Source organism: Gobio gobio (genome assembly GCF_949357685.1).
Source record: "Gobio gobio genome assembly, chromosome: 20".
Classification (NCBI taxonomy): Eukaryota; Metazoa; Chordata; class Actinopteri; order Cypriniformes; family Gobionidae; genus Gobio; species Gobio gobio.
This window is the reverse complement of record NC_137113.1, coordinates 7,801,192-7,827,539: the sequence shown is the minus strand read 5'-3', so window position 1 is coordinate 7,827,539 and position 26,348 is coordinate 7,801,192. Positions and strand designations below refer to the sequence as shown.

The 26,348-nt window shown below is 37.6% G+C and overlaps 1 protein-coding gene across 2 annotated transcripts in view; it reads right to left on the bottom strand.

The window, feature by feature from the left end:
* Window positions 1-26,348, bottom strand: part of ptprea (protein tyrosine phosphatase receptor type Ea) — a 130,730-nt gene that overhangs the window by 47,133 nt on the left and 57,249 nt on the right. For both annotated transcript variants that reach the window (XM_079846055.1, XM_079846054.1), the window contains one exon: window positions 18,863-19,335. The gene's annotated coding sequence lies outside the window, so the exon portion shown is untranslated. The remainder of the gene's footprint in view (window positions 1-18,862; window positions 19,336-26,348) is intronic.

Here is a 26,348-nt window from a genome sequence, read left to right as displayed (position 1 = left end):
ATCTGTTCCAAAATACTAAGCCGCCTTGCTATCAACTGTACATGTAGGGAGAACACACACACACACACACACACACACACACACACACACACACACACACACACACACACATACAGTATATACACCGATCAGGCATAACATTATGACAGGTGACGTGAATAGCACTGATTATCTCTTCATCACAGCACCTGTTAGTGGGTGGGATATATTAGGCAGTAAGTGAACATTTTGTCCTCAAAGCTGATGTGTTAGAAGCAGGAAATAGGCAAGCGTAAGGATTTGAGTGAGTTTGACAAGGGACAAATTGTGATGGCTAGACGACTGGGTCAGAGCATCTCCAAAACTGCAGCTCTTGTGGGCTGTTCCCGGTCTGCAGTGGTCAGTGTCTCTCAAAAGTGCTCCAAGGAAGGAACAGTGGTGAACCGGCGACAGGCTCATGGGCGGCCAAGGCTCATTGATGCACGTGGGGAGTGAAGGCTGGCCCGTGTGGTCCGATCAATCAGATCAGTTACTGGAGCTCAAATTGCTCAAGAAGTTAATGCTGGTTCTGATAGAAAGGTGTCAGAATACACAGTGCTTTGCAGTTTGCTGCGTATGGGGCGGCATAGCCGCAGATTAGTCAGGGTGACCATGCTGACCCCTGTCCACCGCCGAAAGCACCAACAGTGGGCATGTGAGCATCAGAACTGGACAAAGGAGGAAGAAGGTGGGCTGGTCTGATGAATCATGTTTTCTTTTACCTCAAGTGGATGTCCGAGTGCGTGTGCGTCGCTTACCTGGGGAACACATGGCACCAGGATGCACTATGGGAAGAAGGCAAGCCGGCGGAGGCAGTGATGCTTTGGGCAATGTTCTGCTGGGAAACCTTGGCTCCTGCCATCCATGTGGATGTTACTTTGACACGTACCTCCTACCTAGCATTGTTGCAGACCATGTACACCCTTTCATGGGAACGGTATTCCCTGGTGGCTGTGGCTCTTTCAGCAGATAATGTGCCTGCCACAAAGCAAAAATGCTTCAGGAATGGTTTGAGGAGCACAGCAATGAGTTTGAGGTGTTGACTTGGCCTCCAAATTCCCCAGATCTCAATCCAATCGAGCATCTGTGGGATGTGCTGAACAAACAAGTCCGATCTATGGAGGCCCCACCTCGCAAATATTTATATTAAATATATAATAAATAAAAATAGGTTCCGATTCATAGCTTCTTAAAATTAAGTATTTTAAATTTTTATAAAGTAAAATATAGTAGGCTATACTCCCTCTCTCTCCATATAGACTGTTGACTAAAGAGTCATTTTACAGATTCCAGGAGCTGCTTACTACAGAAAATCATTACCATTACCAACCCACGGCATCGCTCGACTCTGTCATCATGAGCTTATAATCAGGTGATGCGTGTCTGGCTTTAGCTATACCTAAAAAAAAAAAAACACACCTGTACTGCAACTTTAAAACTGCTTACAGTTTACTGTTTCTATTTATAGTACAGATATTACTGAAATTAAGTGCAGTGGGAAGGATTACAAAATGTCTGGATTCAAACCCTCAGCACCTCAACATGCCATGTCAGAAAAAAACAAAACACGTAGGCCAACTTTTCTTCAAATTAAAAAACACAATTGTCAAGTTAAAGCTGATTTTTTGCACCATAAGTGTCAGTGACGTAATCACGACTGTTTTGGGTGGTTTAGCTAGGCATCAAGCAGGTTAATATAAATACATGTCATGTAAAATACAGCTTTTTGTTTTCTTTGTTACATTTTTTAGATAATTTTGGATGCTGCTTGCTGTTGTTTCAGATGATTTTGGCACTTTTCTCCTCTCATCTCATGCTGTTCTATTTGTAAAGTTTAATTGACCATGAACTTCACAGAATGACAGTGTGGCTTAAACACTGTCGTTCTCGCTTCATCTAAATTAGCGATTCTGCCACATGAAGAGCTCGTTTGCACGGAAAGACGACTGATATGTGTTAAAGAACATATCACTTTAAGAAAGCAGAATAAAAGACAGAACATGGAGACATTTTTTGTGCTGTATAATAAACACATATTATAGTGCTGTCAATCTATTAGAAAAATAACTCATTAATCATGCATTTTTTCTGTAGTTAATCAGAAGTTTTTCTGATTTTTATATTGTAATAATTTCACAGTTAGTCACCAAATTAATGTATAAAAACTTAAAGACAGTATATTTTAAATATTTACTGTAATGGCATCTTTTTATGAATGAAGGCCAGTATAACTGATACTAATACTGCTACTGATGTCTCTATGAAACATTAATTTTTAAATATTAATGATTGGCATTCAACACTACAGTATAATTGAAAGCCGACTTAAAACTTAAAACCCATTTCAATAAATGTCATATTTACCTGTGGCCATAATCAATATACAGAAATTGAATAAAGTCATCAAACACTTTATAGTCTGCACTGCATAAATAATACATTAAATATAGATGAATCCTTAGTAAAGCTACAGTTTTCTCTGTTACCTGTGTTCTTTGATTAACTTTAAATGACAGACATCACAGAAACTGGTTTATAAGGCTGCTGTCACTTTAAGACCTGCCGTTGACGCGGATCACATTTTCTCACAACTCTTAACGTTCACTTAAGATGTTATTTAACTCATTTAAGACTGCTCTTATTAGAATACTCGACAAAACGGCATTTTGGCATAATTCTGTGTGTTATTGTTTGTTCAAGTGCAAAAGAGAACTCAATTCTGTCTGTGTGCGTGATGCTGGTATGCGTCTTTCTGAGCGTTGTGTGTGTGTCACATAGTCAGGAGTCTCAGGACATTCACAGACAGTGTGTTCTCTTTCGTCTTGTTGCACTTGAATGGTTTAGAAGCATTTGCATGAATAAGAGCGTGATCATATAATGTAACGCTATAGCCAAAGGATGACAGAAAAACAGATGCTGCGTTAATTGTATTAAATATTTTTTACGCGTTAAACTGAAAAAATTAATCACATACGTTAACACACTAACTTTGACAGCACATATACATATATACACATATATACACATATATATATATAAATATATATAAATATAAATATATATATATATATATATATATATATATATATATATATATATAAATATATATATATATATATATATATATATATATATATATATATATATATATATTTATTTATTTTTTTATTTTATTTTTTTAGGCAAAATAAAATATTTTGCTTATTCCTTTTGTTTTCTGTATGACTCAGACATGTTCTAGACAGGTTTTCAGCCAAATAATCTACTAAACTGACTTTGAACTTTGCTTGCTACAATACTGCTGTCTCTGTGAATCAGCCGGACGGGTCTGCAGGAAACTAAGCGAGGAACATTTGGCCTTGCGGGGGCTGATCGTCTAATTCAGAGAAACCTCAAAGCGAAGTCAACCCTGGGGGACGCCATTAAAACGAGCTAAACCAACAGAGAGCAGAAGCCTTTTCATTTTCTCAGACATTCTCTATCTTTTAATGATCCTTTTAGATCACATTTAAGATGCTTGTTCCTTCTTTTAGTTTTCATTAATATCCTGTCTTATAAGAAGAGGTCTTTGTGCTCTTTATCGCTCTCTTTCTCAGGACGGCCCATCTGCCATGTGGGCTTTTACACACTGACCCATTTAAGAGGAAGAGACTCAACCAATACACAAACCCACAGCGACCACCAAACAACAACATCGCATTAGACGTTCAAAGTCAGTCTCGACCGTCAAGTTAACCGTCCACCCAACTTCCAATAACGGTGTGTTTGCCTTCGGCGCAAAGCAACCTTGCATTAATGCAGGCCTGCACAGGGAGGTCACATCAGATATGCAGCGGCCTGAATGATGCCCGACAGCACTCTCATCATCTTCCTGAGGGTTGCCATGGAAACATGACAACCGATGTGGTTTGAGAAACAAAGATTGCGGCCTTGGGCTCTGGATGAGAAACACACACATGCAATCACAATATAGACAACCTAGACCACAAAAAAAAGAGCCAACACCAAAACAAAAGTATTTTGGGGACTGGCATATTTTATCATAATGTGACTCTGGGTCGAACATATTGACCACAAATTTCATTTCCGCTGCTTGACAACATATATTTTTAGTCCAGAAACGTTTCTCATCACTCATTTCACTCTGGCGTTTGCTGGAATATTCCCTGGAGAATCATGAACTGACACGCAAATCAATTCTGCCACAGCCATCCGCAGATTGAATGAGCAGCTAATGCTGGCTATGCAGTAACATGGCTTTAGACAAGTATGTGGCATTTGTCAAAGACGCGACACACACAACTACAATTGTGTAAATAAATCAACCTGCTGAAACCAAAAGTGACCAAAAGAGTCATCTTATTCCAGAGCTAATGTGTTTAAGGAACGAACAACTGTTTTTAACAAACATACTGTTTTTCTACTTCATATAACTTTTTTTGCCAAAAACAACATTCTGACAATATTTACCTGTTTCTTTAAGCTCAGCAGTTTTAGAACATAAGAAAAAGATCTACAACTTAAATACTCTTTCTAATTAAATCCCTTAATATATTAGCCTGACAAGCCAGACCCACATCAAGAATTTCACCAATAGGATGGCTCTACAACCAACCAGAGCAACGGAGAAGGTGAAGTGGAGGTAGTTGATAGATTAAACTTTCGCCGTGTCCGGTCGGCAAAACTCCAAACACATCTTCCTTTCTTAAGAATGACTTCAGTGCCGTTCTTTGTTCCTTTCTCAAAGAAAAGCTTAACTCCAGGTCTTCCAGAGTCGCGGCAAAAGCCGATTCGAAAGACAGCTGTTTGCCAGCTTCTTTGTTTACAAGTATCAGGCGGAACAGCCGCAACTCTGCCGACATTATGTTAAGCCCGCCCACCGACTCTATACACGATGTGATTGGCCTGACTAGAGTTTGCTTTTTCCAGCTCGCAAGCCAACGGAGAGTTGCTAAACCCTGGCTGCAAATTATATTTGCTGCCGCTAGGATGCGTCTAGTTTCTAGGCTAATAGAGTATTTCTAGACATATTGTATTATGTATTGTAACTGCATTATATGCGCCAGGCCAGTGTTATTATGTCAATTAAAATTATTTTACTTTTGTATTAAATCTATTAAAAAGCATTTTTGTAAATTGAAATGAATCTTAAAAATAATGTGTTATGTGAATTATTAGATGAAAAACTTCAAACTTAAAAAAAAATTACAAATAAAATAAGTTAAGCTTAAGTACTACAATTTCTAAACCTAAAAATAATAAAATATATATTTAAGTCACCATGAAATCAAAATGGACAATTTTAGTTTTTTTATTGAATAGGCATTCTGTTACCATTGGCCGATGCATGCGTGTGATGCTGACGCAGGAACCAGCCAATAATGAGACGGCGTTCTGCCGTAGAACTCAGAAGCGCTGCACTGTCTTTACTACGTGAACAGCGAAGGAGACTGACACAGATGAGTAGATATTGTTGAATAAAGCTATTTTTGTTTGTTTTTTGAGCACAAAAAGTTCTCATATCGCTTCATAAGATTAAGGTTGAACCACTGGAGTCACATGGACAATTTTAATGATGTCTTTACTACATTTCTTGGCTTTGAAAGTTGCAATGATGTGGCTGCCTATGGCTGTTTCAGAAACCTCTCAGATTTCATCAAAAATATCGTCATTTGTGTTCAGAAGATGAACGAAGGTCTTACGACATAGGTTTGGAACGACATGATGGTAATTAATGACTGAATTTTCATTTTTGGGTGAACTAACCCTTTAACAAAATGACTGAAAACATAAAAATAAATCTAATTCAAAATATGAATACTTTAATAAAGTGTAAATAATACTAAAATAACACTGACATGCGCATAAGAACAAAACAAAACATTTGCTTATGAAGCACACAAAGCTTCATAAACATATATATTTTTTCTGTCCTCATGTTATGTTTTCCAGAGCACTTTAATTTCCAGTAAAACACCCACTGTTTACTGAGGCCCAACACCTGGCCAGGCCAATAACATAGAAACATTTTTAACTGTTCCATGACCACAAGTAAATCTCAAACAGACACCCTGTTAAACACCCAACTACAGTTTTAAAATGTACATCTGGCAACCTTTATCTGAGCTTTCTTTAAAGATGAGTGTGTGTTGATAGATGTGTGACACGCAGTACGTCACAGGCCATGTCAGCTGAGCTTTTACATTATAAAATTCAACAGCTGATCTTCACAGCCAAGGTAACCTGTGATTTCACATGAAACGAAAGGCCAACTCCCCAAACACAAATTAATCCAGAACAGATCAACATTAGCAGATTAATTCTAGGGTTTATACTTTAGTGGAGTGATTCACATTTTATGTCAAATCTGCACTGAAGAACCTACAATTATTAAGAGATTGATTCAGGCTGGAATAAAAATCGCCCAGGAACCTACAGATGAGAAAACTGTACCATAGCTACTTTATATGTACTGTAAAAAAATAAATAAAAAAAACTAAAAAAAACTGATACATAAATATTATATCAATATTGCCCAAAGCATAACACTGCCTCCGCCGGCTTGCCTTCTTCCCATAGTTCATCCTGGTGCCATGTGTTCCCCAGGTAAGCGACGCACACGCACTCGGACATCCACGTGATTTAAAAGAAAACGTGATTCATCAGACCAGCCCACCTTCTTCCACCTTTGTCCAGTTCTGATGCTCTAGTGCCCACTGTTGGCGCTTTCGACAGTGGACAGGGGGTCAGCATGGGCACCCTGACTAATCTGCGGCTATGCCGCCCCATACGCAACAAACTGTGACACACTGTGTATTCTATCAGAACCAGCATTAACTTCAGAGCAATTTGAGCTCCAGTAGCTCGTCTGTTTGATCGGACCACACGGGCCAGCCTTCACTCCTCACGTGCATCAATGAGCCTTGGCCGCCCATGAGCCTGTCGCCGGTTCACCACTGTTCCTTCCTTGGAGCACTTTTGATAGAGACTGACCACTGCAGACCGGGAACACCCCACAAGAGCTGCAGTTTTGGAGATGCTCTGACCCAGTCGTCTAGCCATCACTATCTGGCCTTTGTCAAACTCACTCAAATTCTTACGCTTGTGCATTTTTCCTAACACATCAAATTTGAGGACAAAATGTTCACTTGCTGCCTAATATATCCCACCCACTAACAGGTGCCATGATGAAGAGATAATCAGTGTTATTCACTTCACCTGTCATAATGTTATGCCTGATCTGTATATATATATATATATATATATATATATATATATATATATATATATATATATATATATATATATATATATATATATATATATATATATATATACACACTCACCTAAAGGATTATTAGGAACACCTGTTCAATTTCTCATTAATGCAATTATCTAATCAACCAATCACATGGCAGTTGCTTCAATGCATTTAGGGGTGTGGTCCTGGTCAAGACAATCTCCTGAACTCCAAACTGAGTGTCAGAATGGGAAAGAAAGGTGATTTAAGCAATTTTGAGTGTGGCATGGTTGTTGGTGCCAGACGGGCCGGTCTGAGTATTTCCCAATCTGCTCAGTTACTGGGATTTTCACGCACAACCATTTCTAGGGTTTACAAAGAATGGTGTGAAAAGGGAAAAACATCCAGTATGCGGCAGCGAAAATGCCTTGTTGATGCTAGAGGTCAGAGGAGAATGGGCCGACTGATTCAAGCTGATAGAAGAGCAACTTTGACTGAAATAACCACTCGTTACAACCGCGGTATGCAGCAAAGCATTTGTGAAGCCACAACACGCACAACCTTGAGGCGGATGGGCTACAACAGCAGAAGACACCACCGGGTACCACTCAGCTCCACAACAAATAGGAAAAAGAGGCTACAATTTGCACAAGCTCACCAAAATTGGACAGTTGAAGACTGGAAAAATGTTGCCTGGTCTGATGAGTCTCGATTTCTGTTGAGACATTCAGATGGTAGAGTCAGAATTTGGCATTAACAGAATGAGAACATGGATCCATCATGCCTTGTTACCACTGTGCAGGCTGGTGGTGGTGGTGTAATGGTGTGGGGGATGTTTTCTTGGCACACTTTAGGCCCCTTAGTGCCAATTGGGCATCGTTTAAATGCCACGGCCTACCTGAGCATTGTTTCTGACCATGTCCATCCCTTTATGACCACCATGTACCCATCCTCTGATGGCTACTTCCAGCAGGATAATGCACCATGTCACAAAGCTCGAATCATTTTGAATTGGTTTCTTGAACATGACAATGAGATCACTGAACTAAAATGGCCCCCACAGTCACCAGATCTCAACCCAATAGAGCATCTTTGGGATGTGGTGGAACGGGAGCTTCGTGCCCTGGATGTGCATCCCACAAATCTCATCAACTGCAAGATGCTATCCTATCAATATGGGCCAACATTTCTAATGCTTTCAGCACCTTGTTGAATCAATGCCACATAGAATTAAGGCAGTTCTGAAGGTGAAAGGGGGTCAAACACAGTATTAGTATGGTGTTCATAATAATCATTTAGGTGAGTATATATATATATATATATATATATATATATATATATATATATATATATATATATATATATATATATATATATATATATATATATATATATATATATATATATATATATATATATATATATATATATATATATATATAAAAACAAATAAACAATTGTTTATGCTGAGAAATATTTTTAGGTTTACATGATTTTGTTTTATTTCTAATCTTATTGTTGAATTGTTGAAATTTCAGTTTTGCCATCCTGGATGTCTGGATTCTTAATGAAATGTAATATAAAAAGCAAATTGAGCAAACGTAAAACTGCCTTGCTGCTGAACCCCTAAAGTCAAAACTTTTTCAAACATTTAAAACAAGGCACATTTACCCATCCAACCAATTTGTAAATACTACCAATGTAGATTTTGGCTCATGAATATTAATTAGCTAACGTGACTACAGAACACAACACAACTTCAGTGCAAGCTAATTAATATTCATGAGCCAAGTGTTTCAATACAGAGATATCACAAGCGTTGCATCAGAAGACTTGGAACATAGAGCACAAGTCATATGAACAACTTTCATTTAATTTTGTGATGCTTTATGTCCTTTAATTACTTAAACAAACCATTTTTTCCGTGTCACATCCCAACCAACTTTTCGGAGCATGCTCAAGCTTTTATTTTGACGTAACACAGCAGGTTCAGTCAGATCATTCTCACCCTGCTACATCACAGCGTGTGAGCAGAATTCCTCAGAGACTGTTTCCAGATGCCCGGCTCTAAACCTGACAGACTAGCAGAATGCCGCGCTGTGTGTGTGGGAGCAGATTGCCAGTGCCATGTTGTTGATTAAGGTTGCATAAGGCTGTTTTTCGCTCGGATTGGCCTGTGAGAAAGAGCAATAAAAATCTGGGCCGCACTGGATTTACACTGAGCGCTATTGTCTTGATCACACACACACATAAACAATCCCCGCACAATCACACACAAGAGGCCACTGATCTGAGCCACTTCAGGCTGAGTGTGTCTCTCTTTCCCTGCAGGCCGGGTCACATGAGGGGTGGCATCATACAGAGGGGGCGTGGCCACTGACAACAGTGCCAGGCTAAATAAAGAGATAAACATGGTAAAGATACTCCTGCACCATTCAAACACCCACAGCTGCAACTGCAACAACCTGTGACAAAATCTAAAGCTAGGATCACACCATGCCGACGCCGACCAACTAATGACGACGATAGCAGACTGCGGAGTCGGCTCACATCGGCTTCGTCTGGGTCCAAAGGTGCCCTGACACACCAAGCCAACACTTGTTGTCAGCCCTTGGTCTCGTGCACTGGTTCGCTAGCTGTACAGCCAAGTAGAATGACCGATGAGCACCGACACCGATTCAACATGTCGGATCAGCCGAAAAATAGCCGACGAGGACCAACTTCAGCTGATAGTGTGGAACACACAGAGAAAACTTTCTAGTTGACCGATGTACGAAAACTGCCCTACGGCCGACCGTCGGCTTAGTGTGTTCCGAGCTTAAGACTGAATCGCAATATTCTTTGAGTTTAAAGTCAAAATGAAGCTGCATTTGAAAACCATTTCGCTTCTAAAATCTGATGCATTGAACAAGAATAAAAAAAATCCATCTGAAATGTATTGTAATGCAACAGTGTTGTTATCAAACTAAAACTATTAAAAATAGGGATGCACGATATATCTGCCACCATATCGGTATTGTCCTGTATACGTTCATTTTCAATGTTATCGTTATCGGCCTGATAAGAAAAAAAAAAAGAAAAAAAAGATTTTTTTATATATATATATATATATATATATATATATATATATATATATATATATATATATATATATATATATATATATATATATATATATATATATATATATATATTAGGGATACTCATATTGACCATTTAACCATTAACCAGAAGTAAAAACTTTGAATACTATTGAATACTTAATACTATTAGTTAAACGTTTTTTTTTTTAAAGTTTTTTTTGTTTGTTTGTTTGCTGCATGGTTAAAGAAAAATATGCTGCATTTGTTCACTCATGGAACGCGTCGACACGTACAACCACACGTTTAACCTCGCAAAATGAAGCAATGGGAAAGAAGAAGCCTACTTTGTGAGACCAATTCGACAGAAAGGGCGAAGAAGTTACTTGCAAAATATGCTACGCGGTATTAAAATACAGCAGTAGTACAAGCTCCTGACTGGTGGGCCTTGTTTACGGCTTTTCGTAGTGTGGTTTTGGTCAAGTTTACTAAAGTAAACATTGTCACGTATGTTCTTCTCGCCTGTTTCCTGATGGTTTATAGAACCCCGAGTCGCCCTCTGCTGTTTCAAAGAACAACACAACGGCGAGCACAGAAGGCGTACGCACTGTCAGACAGACGAAAGTATAAACAAGACTGGAGAGGGTGTTTTCTGCTGTGGGTTTAGCTGTCAACAGGCTGCGCTCCAGACTAACCCACATCACATAGACATGTTACTTTTAAAAATAAAACTATACAAGGTGTGGATAGAGGTAGGCCTGCTATTTTTATTTGACAAAAAAACTCTTCCGGTTCTTCAAAGCTTCAAACGGATTCAGTGTATTTTCATTTTGTCATCTTAATTTGGTAATTATTTAATTGAAAAATATTAAGTGTAGGCCTATTTATTTTATTATTTTTAATTATATTTAATCTGATCTGTATGCTGGTTGCACTGTAAAATAAACCTGTGAAAAAAAGTGTCTTAATTTTAACGGTTCACAAACATTCGTCAATCGTATTTTAATTTAATGCCAATTCAATATTATAATCTTATCAGTTAACGGTTAATAATCGGATAATGAGCGGCGGTTGGGAAAATTAAATGAAATGAGCATCCCTAATAAAAATATATATATATATATATATATATATATATATATATATATATATATATATATATATATATATATATATATATATATATATATATATATATATATATATATATATATATATATATATATATATATATACATTAATTATTTATTATGCTGAGAAAGAATTTAAATTATTTTGTTTTATTTCTAATCTTATCTTGTTGTTGAATTGTTGAAAAATTATATAAAAATTAAGATCAGACGATATATTTGTTATCGGCTTTCTAATATAAATAATTTATAGTATAGGCCAACATTTTCAAATTGGTAAATCCCTGATTAAAAATAATTTTAATGAATTGAAATCAAACTGAAATAAAGTATAAACAGTAGATGATCATTTTAAACTTCGTAACTAATTGAAATAAACATGTTTAAATTGAAGTGCTAAAATTACTAAAACTAAATAGAAATATTTTAAAAGAAAATGGAAAATTAAAGCCAATTCCAAATATTAATATAAAATATAATAGAATGTAAATAATACTAAAATAACACTGCAAAGCAAGATAGAATTTAATGGAATTTTTGAATGAATAAATAAAAAAAAATTAATGTTGACAAATCTAACTTTATCATCATGCCTTTGGCTTATTAAAGGTGAAGTGCGTCATTTCTGCACCACTAACATCACAAAATGGAATTGAAAAAAATAGATCCCGAACACCAGGGGAATCAACCTACACATGGCTTGTCTCAACATATTAATCTAACATAAGACTGCACATAAAGCCACATCTGACTGGACAGATATTGCAGTGAAATAAATAGCCAATCAGAATCCAGCTCTCAGCATAAACCCCACCCACCCAAGACTGACTAGATGAGAAGAATATCAGTCTCCGTTGAGGATACTACACAGGACAGAGCTGTAAACCAGGTGGAGCCGTGACATTATAACACGCTCTGATGAATCAGATGGTCCATTGTGAGAAAGAAAGAGTGTGTGCGCACATGTTGTGTGTGTGTGAGAGAGAGAGAGGGAGTGTGCGTGCTGGCATTTTATTAATGAGACATGAAATCCATGCAGGAAACCAGGGGAGGGCAATCCCAGCTTTGATTGGTCCTGAGCCGAGACAGCGCAGGAAATGAAAAGACTCAAATGATCATAGAGAGAAATGAGAGATTGAGCAGACAGAGGGGGAGAGACGTCTCTGGTGTTTTACTATCGTTAAAGATGCTGAGACGCCGTCTGGCTGGAATCATCAGGTTAATAGAACGGTTCATCCACATTCCAAACCTTCTTATGTGGGATATTCACAGAAGTTGCATCCCAAATGATGCACTATGCACTTATACTGTACATGTAGTCAACAGTGCAGTGTATGACTTTTATAAGGTTATTTTGTCATTCAACCACTCCCCTTCCACTATGTAATTAAAGCAGTGATCGTTGAGTGCATGAAGTGTGCAACATGCCACACATCGTTTTTTTTACATTTAACTAAGCGCATCATCTGGGTATTTAAAGTGCACTTTTTCTTTTGGGTATTTTCAGCGTGAACACACAGTATTTATACTACAAATCGGCACAGAATAGTGCATAAGTAAGCAAATTGGGACACACCTAGAATGTTTACGCTGCTCTAAGGATTATAAAGTTGAATAAGGATAGACATTTAAGCTGCAAAAATGATTAAAAAAGCACCATAAAAGTATTACAAATGTGGTCTGTGCTTCTTGTGCACTATATTCCAAGCCTTTTAAAGTCACATGATAGCTTTGAATAAGCAATGACATTCAATCATGCTTCACTGATATCAAAAGAATTTGCTCTGGTGAGCAAAAGAAACTTCTTTCAAAAACATTTCAAAAATCGTACAGACCTCAAACTTCTGAACGGTATGAGTGTACGTGTACTCAAAAAAACTGAGCAGTGAATAAAAAGCTAAATTTGCACATGTTCCTTACTTAATACTATGACTTCATAAGCCTTGGGAGAATGAAAATGATTCTGTGGTGAAGTAAATACTAAAGACACACGAATGTAATTAAAAAAAAAAAAAGAAGAAGCTTTTAGAAATTAAGTTACCCTATTCAACTTCTGATACTGGTGTTCCCATCATGCACTGGGGCTTAATAATAATAATAATGAGGTGGATTTTTCACTGTTTTCCAGCTGTATTTACACTGTTTTATCATTGCTTTTGTTGTTAGGTTTAGTAACTTGCCATTTTGTGGCATCTAGAGTTCATTTTCTACTCAAAGTGACACATTAATACTCAAAAACAATCCATCTAATATTACCGTCATTGTGTGTTAGGTACCAAATATTGAGGTCTCTGTGTTCAGGTGCTGCGTTACTTATGATATGGTGTCTAGACAATATCTATTGTATTATTGACCTAGATGTTTCCAAGTAAAGCATGCACTTTAAAAGCGTGGTTTAATTCAGTGTTATATTGTTTGAGTAAAAATGATTGCAAAGGGAACTAAAACTAAGTAGAAATTACTCAACAACCTTTTACTGGCCAAGTTAAAATTACTTATTTTCTTTGTTAATTTTACTTCACTTAGTTAAGTAGAGTTTACTTAACTCCATATGTGAAATTTACTTTAAAAATCTGTGTGCAAAAAAAACCCGCAAAATATATCTATATTTTTAATTTTCACACCAGTCATACTGACTACTTTTATGGTGCTTTTTAGTCATTTTTGGTCCCCATTCAGTCAGGATCCTCTCCTTTCATGGTCCACTGAGGACAGAAATTCACTCAGGTTTGGAACGACATGATGGAGAGAATGAATTTTCATTTGTTTAAATGCTGTGAGAGAAGAGAGCAGCAAAGCTCTTGTAAATGTCACAGTGCAATGAATGAGAACAAGCAGAACGCCAATCTCCAGTCTGATAGATTCCACTTGGCATTTGGAGTGGACAGACCGGGCCACATAAACAGGGTTTATAATGAGCATTAATTTTGTGAGTGTTTGTGTGTTTGTATGAATGTACGGTTGATTCACAATGATTTTGCTGACAATATAAAATCAGGCAACATTGTGAATAATCACAATGATTTCAAATGTGCTTTTATTTGGCCAATGAACGGTAATTTAAACTTCTGTAGCAAACATACTGAACAGTTGAATTAGTTCAAACTATTTGTTTTAATGAAGATTCAAAACTAAAAAAAATAATAACTTTTTTTTTAATAACTAGAAAACATGATTATTTTCATTATTTAGTTGTTTAAATAGAACAATTTTAACTGGACTTTTTTCTGAATCTATCCACCAATTAAAACCATTTCAGAAGTAATAAACACAAATACACATTTGTGGTTAGGTGTCAGTATTTTTTTGTTTTGTTAGTTTTTTTGACGAAAGTACTTTTTTCAGCATTAAACTGTTCAAAAGTGATAAAGACATTTATAATGTTACAAAAAATATATATTTCAATTATGTTCTTTTGATCTTTCTATTGATCAAAAAAAAAAAATTCACAAAAATATGAAGCAGAATTGACAGTAATAAATGTTTCTTAAGCAGCAAATCAGCATTAGAGTGATTTCTGAAGGATCATGTGACACTGAAGACTGGAGTAATGATGCTGAAAATTCAGCTTTGATCACAGGAATAAATTCTATTTTAAAGTATATTCACATAGAAAACAGTTCTTTAAAATTGTAATAATATTTTATAATAATACTGATTTTACTGTATTTTTGATCAAACAAATGCAGCCTTGGTGAGCCGAAGAGACAAAACATTAAAACATTTCACCAACCCCAAAATTTGATTTTAGTGTGTGTACATAAACAAAGAAATTAGAAAATAGTCAAAAGGCTGAAAAATGTCACCCATAGTGTGGATGAGAGACAGAGGGGCTGAACGGGGAGAGAGAGGGTGTGTGTGTGTGTGTTTGTGCAGTGTAAACACATGCTGTCCCCCCCATCTGCCGGCTGATAGGTTATTTCCTTTCCTGTGCAGCCAGGTTTCCTGCTCGAGTCTGACACACACTTCTCAACCTTTGGATAAGATTCATACACTTACACACATTCCTTAAGCAACTCATGGACACTGGTAAACACATGCACAGATTCACAAACACACACGCGCATTGTCTATCCACAGGCGCATTTGCACACGACTCGCTGGAGTATCTCCATGTTCTCAGGCCTCTGTGGAGCGTTTGCTAACAGCGCTGATAATGAGAGACGCTGTGCCAGCGAAGCAGCAATAACAGGAACAATGAGACAACAATATGAACAAGAACATTTTCTTTGAATATTCCTGCAGACGCTGAGAGGATTAGAGAGTGTGACTGTGCTGAACATGCAGCTTTTATACGCGCACGCAACATGATGAACAATCAAGAGAATAATGTGTGAAAGATGAAATTAGACTTTCTAGGCTTGGATTATGTGAATGAAACTGGATCTTAAAAACATTAGAGCGTTGGCGTGAACATAAAAAGATTGAGGTGAGTGTATTTAAGCTCATAGCAGCACTTTAAATAGTGGTAAACAACACAACTCAAAAACCCCACCTCAGTCCATCCAGAAACGGCAAAAACACCTTTCTCAGAAATCATTGCATTTGACATTAGGGGTGTTGAAATGAATCGATGCATCGCGATGTGGACGTGGACGATTCTGCATCGATGCAGTAATAGACCATATGCGATTATAGCCTACTGACGTTTCTCTGACATCATTCGTCACATACGCGCTTCTCGTGCTAACGAAAAATGGAATTCATGTACATCTAGGGTAGGGCTGAACGATATATCGTTATCGTATCTATATCGAGATATGAACTTTCAAGATATTACTATCGAAAAAAGCAACGATATAGATTTCCCCTCTCCGCGCTCGCCCTGCATACAACTCTGGCAGTCACAACAAACATCAGTTTTACGAGTGCCCTTGAATGCACCGCTAAAGCCAGCGCGCACACACTACCAGGGACGTGGGAACTATATTGTGAGAGGGGGGGGCGGCGTTTCCATGGTGATGCGTCATTGCTTGTCACGTGACACACCGCAGCAGCAACAACGCTAAATGAATGATGATCTGCTTTTATGTCATTTTTTCCTTTTTTATTCAGAATATTCACAAATGGGTTAGCTATGGCATGAAATATCTGATATTCCGATTGTCAAATACATGCAAGTGGAAGTATATTGTTGTTTAAACACCTTTATAACGATCGCGTTAGTTGAGCTGTATGCGCGATGGGCGCCGCCGTGTTAGTTTGTGCCGCATCGGATCTGTTGGATTTACAACCTCTATGTTTACAACACGTGAATTCATCCACTACTCCCGAAATACTTAAAAGTAAGTGGCTGGTGAACTGGGAATAGAATAGAGTAAACATTGAAGTTACTTACACAATGTGTATCTGATGTGAATAAAACATGTCGAATTATAATGGAAAGGATTATTATTACCTCTTCCATAGACATCAGTGTGTATTTTACAAACTCTTTTTTAGTACTTATGTGAATTTATATGTTTGAAACCTAAAATAAACAGTATGTGGTTGAAAACACTGAAAAGTTGTGATATATGACAGCTCTGAGCGCGCCTGTCTCTGGCTAAATTCAACATTTGATCATGTGATGCACTTGATCATCCGCTCCAGGGACCAGCCTAGACTGATTACACCTGTGTGATCGTACGTGCGAAAGGCTTAAAAACAATACATTTTCTGACACAAATTTTTGAAATGTAGGCTTAAATCAAACACATTTTAATTCAGATTCTGGTTTTCACCGAACACGTAGTCATATCGTATTGTATCGATATCGAGATATCTGGCATGAAAATCGAGATATGAAATTTTGTCCATATCGTTCAGCCCTAATCTAGGGGGTGTTACAGGGGTGTTGGATCGGCGAAATCATATGTACGGTGTGGAAATCAACCCGCGATATGTGAGGCTGCATGTGTGTGCGTGAAAGTGTGTGTGCAAGGCGTGCAAGTGTGTGTGTGCGAGGCTGCATGCATGTGCATGTGTGTGTGTGTGTGTGTGTGTGAGGTGTGCAAGTGTTTGTTTGTGTGCGAGGCTGCATGCATGTGTGTGCGTGTGTGTGTGAGTGTGTGTGTGTGAGTGTGTGTGTGTGAGGCTGCATGCATGTGTATGTGTGGGTGTGTGGGAGAATGCATGCATGTGTGTGTGTGGGCGTGTGTTTGCGTGCAAGTGTGTGTGTACGAGGCTGCATGCATATGCGTGTGTGTGAGGCTGCATGCATGTGTATGTGTGGGTGTGTGTGAGGCTGCATGCATGTGTATGTGTGGGTGTGTGTGAGGCTGCATGCATGTGTGTGCACGCGCGCGCAAGACGTGCAAGTGTGTGTGTGTTTGCGAGGGGTAACACTTTAGAATAATGGTGATTAGTTAACATTAGTTAATGTATTAACTAACATGAACTAACCATGAGCAATACATTTGTTACTGTATTTGTTCATCTTTGTTAACGTTAGTTAATATAAATCCAGCTGTTCATGGTTTGTTCATGTTAGTTCACACTGCATTAACTAATGTTAACAAGATTTTAATAAAGCATTAGTAAATGTTGAAATTAACATTAACAAAAATAAATAAATGCTTTATAAGTGCAGTTCATAATTAGTTCATGTTAACTAATGTAGTTAACAAATGTTAACTAATGACCATTATTCTAAAGTGTTACCGTGCGAGGCTGCATGCATGCATGTGCGTGCGTGTGTGTGCGAGGCTGCATGCATGCATGTGCGTGCGTGTGTGTGCGAGGCTGCATGCATGCATGTGCGTGCGTGTGTGTGTGCGAGGCTGCATGCATGCATGTGCGTGCGTGTGTGTGTGTATGCGAGGCTGCATGCATGCGCTTGCGTGTGTGTGTGTGTGCGAGGCTGCATGCATGTGCGTATGAGTGTTATTGTAACTTAAGTAAACTACTTGACAGTTTCATGTGCTTTTACTATTTACAAATGATTATTAGTTCTAAATGCTTCTGTCGTCTGCTGTGCTCAGACTTAAGTTGAGTTTGATGTTTGCTACATTCAGGAAGTGTACTTTCTTCGAGCAGATAAAATAAAAAGGAAGTTCATATATCTGACTGCTTGTACTGATTGACAAAAATGTAGCCATGTGCAGTAATATTGAAAATTGAGGAGGCAATCCAATTGTTGACATGATAATCAAAAATCGAATTGAATCGTGAGACCAGTGACGAATCACACCCCTAATTGACATCACAATCATGAGCTCATTAACATATGACCAACCATATTCACGTAACAACATCTATTCTGTATTCAGCAACTCTGCTCTCTCTGGATGCACAAGACACATTGACTAACCTTGGCCTTCAGAGAAAAAATAACATGCAACAGCAACAACAACAAGGAAAACCTATATTTACTTTTTTCAACCGTGTTTGCTGAGGAAATGTTTTGACCCTACCTTGAGCTGTGATGTTTCAGTGTATGATTTGGAGGTCCATTGTAGCCGGCGAGCTGTAGGAGGAATCCAACCATCACATCGCTCCTTCAGACTTAAAACTTTGCCTCATACTCTTTTTCTCTCTCCGAGATATCTTCCCAAAATCAATCTATCTATCTATCTATCTATCTATCTATCTATCTATCTATCTATCTATCTATCTATCTATCTATCTATCTATCTATCTATCTATCTATCTATCTATCTATCTATCTATCTATCTATCTATCTATTTATCTATCTATCTATCTATCTATCTATCTATCTATCTATCTATCTATCTATCTATCTATCTATCTATCTATCTATCTATCTATCTATCTATCTATCTATCTATCTATCTATCTATCTATCTATCTATCCATCCCTTCCACAGATCCACAGAATGAACAGGTGCAGAAATCCAGGAGCTCAACGCAGAAGCACAATGATACCTGGAGGGAGAACAAGAGAGATAGAGACAGATCAGGTTAGATGTTTATTCAGGTAATTATGTAAGCCAGTCCTTATCGCAATATAAACCCTGACAGGGTGGCCAGGCCTGTGTTATAGAGAGCCGCAGTCAGGTTATGGAAGTAAACACTTCAATCATTTTCTCCATAAGGAAATAGATTTTTTAACGATAACTTCGAAATCTTGGTAACACTTTACTTGAAGGGGTGTGCATAAGACTGACATGACACATGTCATGAATATGAAGGAGTTTGTATGCATGTTTATGACAACCGTCGTTAAGTGTAATTCGCTCAGTTGTGTCATTTTTAATGCAAAGATGACATTATTTGAGATGTCTTTGTTATGACAACTTGACATAAACCAATACATCATAACCTGTCAGTGTCTTTGTCATGACAACTTGACATTACCAAGACAACATAACCTGTCATAAATCTTGTTTTCAGTGGTACAAGTTGAATTTGTCCTTTAAAATGTCATTAAGTGTTAATACTCTGTCAAATTAATTTATAACAAAGTCGTGAATATTTCTCAGTTCATAATGTTTTTGGAAAAAAGTTACCTAAACAGTTAATTACAGCATCCCACACATTTATATTTTCTTGAATTGCTTTTACATCATGGATAAGTCTAGCTAAGACATCATCATAATGGCGTACACCTAACCAGTGGTAACACTCTATCATTTTGAGGTGAGTTTTGACTGTTATAAAATAATTTGAAAGAGTATTGACACTTAATGTCATTTTAATGACAAATTCAACTTGTACCACTGTAGTTTAGGTCAAGAAAAATATTCATGACACTGTTATAAATCTGCTATGTCATGTTTATAAAAGGTTATGTTGTCTTGGTAATGTCAAGTTGTCATGACAAAGACACTGACAGGTTATGATGTATTGGTTTATGTCAAGTTGTCATAACTAAGACATCTCAATGTCATCTTTGCATTAAAAACTACATAATTGAGCGAATGACACTTAATGACAGTTGTCATGAACATGCATAAAAACTCCATGTGTCATGTCATGATTATGAAGGTCTCATGTCAGTCTTATGCACACCCCTTCAAGAAAAGTGTTACCGAAATCTTTAAAGACAGCCTTACTGTGAGCTACTAGGTTTTAAATCTATAGCATTTGCTGTCAGCCCATTTCAGCTTATTTTTAAATAACCGTGTTTAACAGTAAAATTCCTGGTGAAAAACTACAATACCCATGATGCTGTACAGAAAATTATACCAGAGAGCTGGAAAAAGCAACACACTCCAAAATAGCTTTTTAGCTCCGCCCACTCCCTACATCTCCCTACATTCTCAAAATACTGAAATGTTTGTATATATACGTGTATTTGCAATAAAAGTAAAGTATATTGTATTTATAAATATTGTAAATGAGTAGTTTTATATTTCTCCAACATTTTTAATTTGATTATGCTGTTTGCAATGCTTCATGGGATTGAAGTTCTTTCCCTCACTCAAGCCATTAAGTACACAGTCTTCTACTTTTGTATTTTTGTCTGATTTTCAAAAACGTTTTGGCTTCAAATCAAAGTTTGTAGTGTTTTGATTCACCTCGTAGCTGATTGGCTTCTTTAACAAAGACTATTTTAAAATCCCTGTGGGAAAAATGGATGAAAATAATCTTTTCGGAACAAGCGCTGCTGAAAAAGGGGCGGGTGCTAATGCACTCAAATGCAACAAACCGAACTACACTTTTTTATACAAAATATATATTTGACAAAATAATTTGAGTCTAAAGAAGAAAATGAAAGCCAAATGTCGTGTTCCAAATTTGAAGTTGATATCACAAAAATTCAGCCCGCCTAAAAGATTTGATTACTAAATGTGATATAGGGAAAAAAGGCAATGAAAAAGCATGCCAAGCGTCCCACTACTGGGACACGGACAGTAAACAGACTAAATAATTCCGTTATGTTTGAAGAAAGCGATCACACAGTGATATGAGAAGCTATCTAGGAAATTGGTTGCCAGGGACAATGGCCAATTATACAGTTTAGAGATATTGTATACAAACACTTGACTGACCAATCATAATCAAGTATTCCAGACAGCCATGTACAGTAAAGCTAATCTTAACACAATGAGAATAATGGGGATAACGAACAGAGGGTCTAAAGATCTTTTTTTCCACATGTATGCGGCCTGGCCTTGACACACAGGGAAAAAAATGGTAATAAACAAATGTTCAATCGTCAACTAAATCACATTACTTTGTGAGTAAATCCTGCATATTATTGACAAAAATAAACCTACATAATTTCAACCCATTTGCTAATCTGATTCAAGTCACGCCCTGTGTTCAGCCAAGAAATGTCAGACTTTGTGTCATTAACTTCTGACAAAGATCAAACTCGTTTGAAAAAAATCCAACAGCAAGTTTCTATGATCTCAACAGAAGTCTACTTTTCACCCATTATATTGTTCAACAGGCTAAAATCTACTTCTCAACAAAATATGTGACCACAAAACCAGTGATATGGGTCAATTTTTTGAAATTGAGATTCATATATCATCTGAAAGCTAATAAATAAGCTTTCCATTGATGTATGTTTTGTTAGGACAATATTTGGCTGAGATACAACTGAAAATCTGGAAAAAAATCTAAATATTGAGAAAATCACCTTTAAAGTTCGGGTCCTTGGCAATGCATATTACTACTAATAATAAATGCTTGATATATTTACAATAGGAAATTTACTAAATATCTTCATGGAACATGATCTTTACTTAATATCCTAATGAATTTTGCCATAAAAGAAAAATCGATAATTTTGCCCCTATACAATGTATTGTTGCTATTGCCACAAATATCCCCGTATGACTTATGACTGGTTCTGTGGTCCAGGGTCACATACAGTAGGGTGATTTCAGGGTGATTGGGACACTTTTTGCCATTGAGATGACTTGGAAAAAGTGTCCCAATCACCCTGAATTCACCCTATACTTAGGATTTGAGGTATCATTCATGTTTTTAGCACAAATAATGCGGGACGAGTTATGCACTAAAGTAAGGGTTTGTTGAAGTTTGAGCAATAGCATCACTAAATCCAAGTGCCACTAATGACATCTCCTCTTAACTTAATGGCTCTCTCAGAACGAGTCCTGTTAAACACAAACATTTCAAATGCACAAATTACACAGGAAATCGACTTCACGCCTCGTTTCTCTTGAGCTCACTGTTGCTGTTTGCGATGGCAGTGAATACATTTAACAGCTCCTGATATTCCACCAACATAGCCACCATCCAGTATTTGATTCAAATTCAGCAGCCGCCTGTCAGTCCATCAGATTCAGATGGCTTTTTTAAAATTTAAACAGCTCTCGGCATCGCCACACATCGCAACGCCCCGGAGCCTGAACGCTTCTGTGTGTAATATAATCCCAACAGCCCCTCCAGAGGATGCCATACATGAATTTAAATGAGGGAGAGATCGATTTGGAGTGGGAGGACGGATTGGATAAAGAGCGAAAAAAGGAAAGACACTTGATAGACACGAGGAGGAGGAGGACGAGGAGGAGGAGGAGGGGACAGACAGGGGTGACAAAGTACAATTTATCTACCTGGGAAATGCTGCAAGGGCACAGAATCTTCAAGCTGGTGAACATTTAGTCTAGCAAACTAGTGGGGTTACCAAGTTTTTTGCATTGTGGGTAATGTGGCCACATATCATTAGAATGTAAGTGCCTTTAAATTTACCATGAAATCAAAAGTGAAAATTCTCATAATCTTCTCATAATCTTTCATCAAAAGCGTCTTCTCACTCTCAAAGACATTTCTTCTCTGATGACGTGTGCACCAACACAAGGACAGCAGGACAACAAACTCAAGTCCCGTCCGGCATTTTTTGTAGTTCAAGAATCCACTTTACTCGGACATCACATTAGAGAACACAAAACAATAGCCATTTCCGTTCCATGCCAACTTTACCATGATACAGTAATGCATCACCCATTTATATTATCACAATATTTCACAATTAGTAACCACTGTAAAATCATTCTAAATCAATATTTTATCTTAAACACTCAAAACCTCAAAATGTATAATTTTTTTGTTTTATACATATTATATATTATATTTATACATGCATTATATCCACTCACCTAAAGGATTATGAGGAACACCTGTTCAATTTCTCATTAATGCAATTATCAAATCAACCAATCACATGGCAGTTGCTTCAATGCATTTAGGGGTGTGGTCCTGGTCAAGACAATCTCCTGAACTCCAAACTGAATGTCAGAATGGGAAAGAAAGGTGATTTAAGCAATTTTGAGCGTGGCATGGTTGTTGGTGCCAGACGGGCCGGTCTGAGTATTTCACAATCTGCTCAGTTACTGGGATTTTCATGCACAACCATTTCTAGGGTTTACAAAGAATGGTGTGAAAAGGGAAAAACATCCAGTATGCGGCAGTCCTGTGGGCGAAAATGCTTTGTTAATGCTAGAGGTCAGAGGAGAATGGGCCGACTGATTCAAGCTGATAGAAGAGCAACTTTGACTGAAATAACCACTCGTTACAACCGAGGTATGCAGCAAAGCATTTGTGGAGCCACAACACGCACAACCTTGAGGTGGATGGGCTACAACAGCAGAAGACCCCACCGGGTACCACTCATCTCCACTACAAATAGGAAAAAGAGGCTACAATTTGCACAAGCTCACCAAAATTGGACAGTTGAAGACTGGAAAAATGTTGCCTGGTCTGATGAGTCTCGATTTCTGTTGAGACATTCAGATGGTAGAGTCAGAATTTGGCGTAAACAGAATGAGAACATGGATCCATCATGCCTTGTTACCACTATGCAGGCTGGTGGTGGTGGTGTAATGGTGTGGGGGATGTTTTCTTGGCACACTTTAGGCCCCTTAGTGCCAATTGGGCATTGTTTAAATGCCACGGCCTACCTGAGCATTGTTTCTGACCATGTCCATCCCTTTATGACCACCATGTACCCATCCTCTGATGGCTACTTCCAGCAGGATAATACACCATGTCACAAAGCTTGAATCATTTAAAATTGGTTTCTTGAACATGACAATGAGTTCACTGAACTAAAATGGCCCCCACAGTCACCAGATCTCAACCCAATAGAGCATCTTTGGGATGTGGTGAAACGGGAGCTTCGTGCCCTGGATGTGCATCCCACAAATCTCCATCAACTGCATCAATATGGGCCAACATTTCTAAAGAATGCTTTCAGCACCTTGTTGAATCAATGCCACGTAGAATTAAGGCAGTTCTGAAGGCGAAAGGGGGTCAAACACAGTATTAGTATGGTGTTCCTAATAATCCTTTAGGTGAGAGTATATATATAGTGCTGTCAAATTGATTAAACACAATCACATCTAACATAAAGTATACATAAATATACTATATATATATATATATATATATATATATATTGTATATTTATGCATACTGTTTATATATATTATGTGCTTCTGTGCTGTCACAAATATATATATATATATATATATATATATATATATATATATATATATATATATATATATATATATATATATATATATATAAACACATAACTTATGTAAACAAAAATGTATGCTAGCTGTGATTGTGATAGCACTAATATACTGTATGTATATATATATATATATATATATATATACACATACATATACATATACACATATACACACACACACACTCATACAAACACACCCACACACACTGTAATAAATGTAAAATGTACATTTTTATATTATATTACACAAAGTGGGAGCAGCAGTCACGATGCAATCAGCACCAACATCTTTTCTTTCATATATCATGACTCAAAAAAGGCAACACTAATATAACGCTTCCAAAAAAAACCTCCATGGAAATCGGCGTAACATCAATAAACACACGTCTCTGAGCCTCTGTGTGTTTCTGTTGTCCCTGGTGAGCAGAAAAATGTCTGTGTAACCTTTAAAGAGCAGATGAAAGGAGCAGATCTCTGACGGGCGATGCCCTGCCCGTGAACTCCCTTGATGAGAAGAGAATAATATCTGATCTCCTCCAGTGGGTCACATCTGATGCTCTCCACGGCGAGTGTCTCTCATGCCGGGGTTCTGCGGGACTGATTTCAGCTTCAGTTGCATGATAACAGGCTCTCGTTCTCTGGATGTGATGGCAAAATAGGGCTGACGTCCTGAGCGTGGAACACACCACAGGATCGTTTGTAAAGGCAGATGCCAGTTGTCAGCTTCATTCACATCCGTTTTATGGAGTAAACCCTGCACAATAATGCATTTAAAGTTCATCGGCCTGAAAAGTGGCACATTTACAGCTCAAACTCCACATTTTTGCAGAGCGGAATTAAATCAATGTACTTCAGCAAAAATAGAAGAGATGTCAAAAAAATGCAAAAAAATTGGTCTGGAAAGCTTAAAAATGTACATAAATACCACAAAATGTATGTACAAAAGAGCCATGTGAATATCCTCCAAACAAACAAGCTTTGAATGATAATAGCACAAGAGTTAAACACCAGAGTCGATGGTTCAGGGGTTTGTTCAAATCACCAATGCAAAGTATGAGCAATAATAATAGTGATTCCTGTCTTCGCAAGCACCACTAATAAATTATACAGTCAGAAAAGAAAGATTTGAAGAGCTATTAAATGTGCAAAGGCCATTTGCGCTGCTATTTCATGAATGCATAATACTGCTGAGACCCACACTGCTCTGTGTGACCCGTCTCATCCAAATCACCTTTAGCCTCTCCTGAGATGCTAAACATCCCCGAATCAAAGACGAACAACTGCTGCTTTTTCAGAAAAATCCATGAGCCAGGGCAGTTTCACTTCCATGTACTGTATCTGGATCTGTGTGCTTTAAAAGCGCACTGAGTGAATCCCTGGGCAAAAATGGCACTACTAATTAGCAGCGTTTGTTCTGCCAGACAGTCTTCTAGCACTGGAGATCAGGGTTTATGTTTAAAACCTCCATTAGCATGCAAGATAT